This window comes from Rutidosis leptorrhynchoides, chromosome 1, assembly GCF_046630445.1.
Source record: "Rutidosis leptorrhynchoides isolate AG116_Rl617_1_P2 chromosome 1, CSIRO_AGI_Rlap_v1, whole genome shotgun sequence".
Lineage (NCBI taxonomy): Eukaryota > Viridiplantae > Streptophyta > Magnoliopsida > Asterales > Asteraceae > Rutidosis > Rutidosis leptorrhynchoides.
Genome location: NC_092333.1, coordinates 535,668,157 through 535,673,624, shown reverse-complemented (window position 1 = coordinate 535,673,624; position 5,468 = coordinate 535,668,157). Strand labels below are relative to the sequence as shown.

General features: G+C 31.6%; 1 non-coding gene across 1 annotated transcript; it reads left to right on the top strand.

Moving 5' to 3' along the window:
- Positions 1-947: 947 nt before the first annotated feature.
- Positions 948-1,054, top strand: LOC139887077 (small nucleolar RNA R71). Its single transcript, XR_011772925.1, has one exon. It is a non-coding gene; the product is annotated as a small nucleolar RNA R71 (small nucleolar RNA).
- Positions 1,055-5,468: the final 4,414 nt, after the last annotated feature.

Genomic DNA, 5,468 nt, shown 5'->3' with positions numbered 1-5,468 from the left:
TATCTTCATTAACCTTTTCAACTACCGGTTCTATTTCCTTATCTTGTTCAGATTGTGGTTCTTGTAGAGTAGGAATAGCTTCATCAGAAATTACAGGTATTTTAGGTGGTTTAAGTGTAATACCACTTCTTGTGGTAATGGCTTTAGCTGTTTCATTCCGGAGGTTAGCATTTGTATCGCTAGGTAAACTTCCCGGTTTTCTTTCACCTATTAACCTTGCTAGATTACTTACTTCTTGTTCCAAATTTTGAATAGAAGCTTGTTGATTTCTAAATGCTTGAGCATTTTGTTCATTGGTTTGTTTCTGAGATGTGAAAAATTGAGTTTGAGATTCAACTAGCTTTGACATCATATCTTCTAAATTTGGCTTTTTATCATCGATTTGTGGTGGTTTGTTTTGAAAAATAGGTCTTTGCTGATTGTAAGTATTATTAGATACTTGTTGATTGCTGGGACCTTGTTGGTTGTTGTATGGAACATTTCGGTTATAATTCTGGTTTTGATTGTAGATTGGTCTTGGCGGTTGATAATTATTCTGATAATTATTTCCAGGCCTTTGGTTTATGTATGAAACATTCTCTCTTTGTTCCATTGTTAGTTCAATACTGAGACAATCTTTTGTCAAATGTGGTCCTCCACACTGCTCACAACTAATTCATATTGAGTGTATATCCTTAGTCATCTTTTCCATTCGTCTCTCGACAGGATCTATCTTTGCAGAAATGGAATCTAAGTCATGGCTAGAATCGGCTCTAGCTGCTTTAGATGATCTTACGATATCTTTTTCTTGGTGCCACTCATGTGAGTGGGAAGCAGTGTTATCAATAATTTTGTAAGCATCAGTTGCGGTTTTCTTCATAATGGAACCACCAGCTGCTATATCGATGTCTTTCCTTGTAATGATGTCGCATCCTTGGTAGAATATTTATACTATTTGACAGGTGTCTAAACCATGTTGCGGACATCCTCTTAATAACTTTTCAAATCTTGTCCACGCTTCATATAGAGTTTCATTTGGCTTTTGTGTGAATGTAACAATTTCTCCTTGAAGTCTTACGGCTTTAGATGTCGGAAAGAATTGTTTAAGAAAATTTTCAACTAAAACATCCCATGTATCAATCGCCCCTTCAGGTAACAATTCTAACCAATCTTTGGCTTCTCCCTTTAAAGTCCAGGGAAATAACATGAGATATATCTGTTCATCCTCCACTTCCCTTATTTTAAATAGTGTACAGATCCTATTAAAGGTACGAAAATGTTCATTTGGATCTTCCTTCGGCGCACCACTAAATTGGCATTGATTAGTCACCATGTGTAGGATTTGTCCTTTGATTTCATAATCTGGTGCATTAATGTCTGGTTGAATAATTGCGTGACCTTGGCCAGTGCGTTTAGCTCGCATTCAGTCTTCCATACTTAGAGGTTTCAGATTTTCCATGATTAAATTTGTTGAATCTGAATCACTAGAGGATTCTGATTTAATGGGTTGTTCCTCGACAATCTCTGTTTGAATGATTGGTGATTTCGGAGGAAAAATTAGTGGTTCAGGATCTCTGAATTGTCCCTGAATATCCTCCGGATTCTCAATTGTGAGGTCGGGTTCAAAAAATGGATTATCGGAAATTTGAATTGGAGTACTTGGTTGACTGGATGACGATTCTAAAGAAAAATCAACGGCGAAAATATTTGCTAGATGTCTTGATCGAGTTACAGGTGGTGAACGTACAAAAGGTGGTGAACGTTTTGCTCGGTGCATTCACTGAATATCCTATTAGTTATAAAAATAAAAATTATATAAGTTATCAAAATAATAGACTTTTCTGCTTTTGCCCACGTTTCGAACAGCCAATAGATGCAGCAGGGAGCCAGAACCCTTTAAATCGGAAGCTCACAACTCAGCCACTAACAAATCCAACTATTACTACGAAGCAGAAAACTTGGATGTCTATCAATTTAACCACTTAAAACAATTTTTCGTTGAATTTTTTTAAAGAAATTTAGAGAAGAAATAGAAAATTCTAAGTCCTAAAAACTAGAGTGTCGCGAAATAAGAAAGAAAAAGAGCGCGTCGAAAAAACGTTGAAAAATAAAAGGTCGAAAAATAATAGGCGTCGAAAAAAATAAGAAAGTAGCGCGTCGAAACTTAAAAAGGAACTAAAAACTAAGAATTAAAAGTTGCGTCTAAAAATATTAAAGATTAAAAGGAATTCTATATCTAAAACGGCAATAACTTAAACAGGTATTAAAATATAAAACGGCGTCGCAAAATTCTAAAGCACCTAAATCTTAGTCTAAAGAAAAAGCACTTAAGGGATTTTACGGCAAAGCCTAAAAATCTAGAAATAAAAATAACTATGGCAAAAACTATGACTTAAGACTAAATACGAACGAAAAATACAAATATTACGCTAAAACAAATAAAAAGATACAAAAAAAAATCTTAAAGTTGTAAAAAGTACAATTTTTATAAAAAATATTATTTTTATATTATTTTTGCAAAAATGATCCACAATCAAGCAACAACAATCACTATGATTGATGTGTGCGAGGTGGTGTATAAAATAGTTATATTTTTGCAAGGAAATACTATTAAATACGATACAATTTTACACAAGTGATTTATTTATTTATAGAATGGATATACCTAAACCTTGCTACAACACTTATAGGCAGTGTACCTAATCGTACAGTAGTGTAGTTTTTAGTAAGTCCAGTTCGTTCCACAGGGATCTTTAGCCAAGCTTAACGCTATATTTTTAACTTATAATTGTAAAAATACAAAAATATATATAAGTAGTATTATTATTATAAAAGGGGGTTTTTACCGTTTAATGACCGGTTTGTCGATTTTAAAACTTTAGTCGCAGTTAAAACCTAATGTAAAATATTAAATATATAAAAGACTTAATTTAAAGCGTAAAGTAAATAACGATAATGAAATTGCGATAAATAAAATTGCGATAAATAAAATGGCAATAAATAAAAGTGCGATAATTAAATATAAAATATATAAATTATGCTTATTTAAACTTCCGTAATCATTATGTTTGACGTGTTGATTTTAGTTTATTACCATGGGTTAATTGTCCTTTGTCCTGGATTATTCAATATGTCCGTCTGGTTTTTGTCCATAACAGTCCATCAGTCATAAATATAAAGTGCGAGTATCCTCGTCAAATTATCCTTATATCCGAAGTCAAATATTCCAACTAATTGGGGACTTAAACTATAATTATACCAAGTGTCCTTGTATATAATTCACCCCTGTTTTAATAAGTCCATTAACTATTAATTCATTCCTGTGTCCGGTTAAATGAACGATTATTAGTACATATAAATATCCTGCCCATCGTGTCCGATCGAGTGTATATGGTTATTTATAGGTACGTCCAATTGTAAATCTTTATATTAAATTAACAAACTATCATTTAATTAAACAAATATAAAGCCCATTAATAGCCCATAGTCTAATTTCCACAAGTGTCATTCTTTTGTCTAAACCCCAATTATGGTACAAAGCCCAATTACCCAATTTTAATATTTTAGCCCAACATCATGATTACTTCGTCCTAAATAAGCATAATAATAATTTAGCTACGAGATATTAAATTAAAAAAAATTGAACATAACTTACAATGATTAAAAATAGCGTAGCATTACACGGACAGAATTTCGACTTACACCCTTACAACATTCGCTAACATACCCTTATTATTAGAATTTAAAATTAAAATTAAAATTATAATATAAATATAAATATATATACGTTGATAGATAGGAAGAGAAAAAGATGGATGATATTCGACCAAAAACTGCGAAATTTATAGATGTGGCCAATATTTCAGGGCCATGCGATCGCATGGCTTTGATGCCTGATTTCCATGCGATCGCATGGAGGTAGGTATCAGCTCACACTCATTTGTTTTCTTGTTTGCCGACGTTTATAATATATAATATAATATATATATTAATTTTAAGAATTAATTATATATTATATTATATTCATGTGCATAGTTGACTTGTAATTTTAGGTCCGTTGCTTCGAGCGTTGAGAGTTGACTTTGGTCCCGGTTCCGGATTTTCGAACGTCCTTGCGTATAATTTAATGTCTTGTACTTTGCGTTTCGCATCTTGTACTCTTGTAATTTTGAGACGTTTCTTATCAATAATTGGAACCACTTTGATTGTATTTTGTACTTTTGAGCTTTTTGGTCGTTTGCGTCTTCAATTCGTCGAATCTTTCTTTTGTCTTCACCTTTTATTATTTAAACGAATATTACTTGTAAATAGAACAATTGCAACTAAAAGCTTGTCTTTCTTTAGGGATAATGCTATGAAATATATGTTCGTTTTTAGCATTATCAATGATCCATAACTGCTATGCAGATATAAACATAACCCACATCGAAAAGAACAACAATTTTGACTCATTCCAACATAAGTTCTGACAACCCACAATTTTAATAGTAGCAACATAATCATTGTAACTCGTATCAACTCTACCCAAATCATCATAACCCTTAGTAATTTGAGCAAGACAGGCCTTATCCAGCTCATTATCATAGTAACAAAACAGAAAAAACAAAGATTCAGTTCATACAGACAACTTACATCGAGAAACTTAAATATCGCCAGCAAATAATTGAGAAATAAGTTAACAGACATGTCTCAAGGGAATTGAGAAAATATAAGGTACATGCTTAGGAATTGTAGATGTGTCAATCAAGATCAAAAAATACTTACCTCATGGTCCAACAGTACCAGTTCTAGTGAGGAAGCAATAATCGGATTCTTGACAAAATACTTTTTCCAAAAAATGTGGACCTTAACCCTGATCTTTCCATTAATTGTTTCTTTTGTTAAAAGATTGAGAGGAGTGATTTCTTGGTTATCAGCCATTGTTTTCTGGTTTTTCAGAAGGTAAATGTGATTGTGAAGAAATAATGATTGTGAATTGACTTTTACATGGTTTATATAGGGAGGTAAGCATCATTATATCAGGAAAAAATTCTAGGATTATTTCATATTTATTATGAAAGATCTCAATCTTTACCTCAAATTTGAATTTAATGTTTATTTCATAGTTGATAAATCAATAGACAAAGTCAAACCCGTTATATTATATACAAAATTATTGACCTTACCTAAATTACTTCATTTTAGTATATATTCCCAAAATAACACAAATTATTTGACTTTCAAAAAATTAGTCAAAGTCAAACCCGTTATAATATATACAAAATCATTGACCTTACCTAAATTACTTCATTTTAGTATCTATTCCCAAAATAACACAAATTATTTGACTTTCAAAAATATGCATCTATATAGTGAAATTCAAAAATATATTCAAATAAGATTTTAATTTATTATTGTTCAAAGGTTCAAATAAAGATTATGAATTTTTTACTAACCAGAAGCATGTTGTCTAGTTTTTTTTACACAGGGAGGTTCATGAAAATGACTTA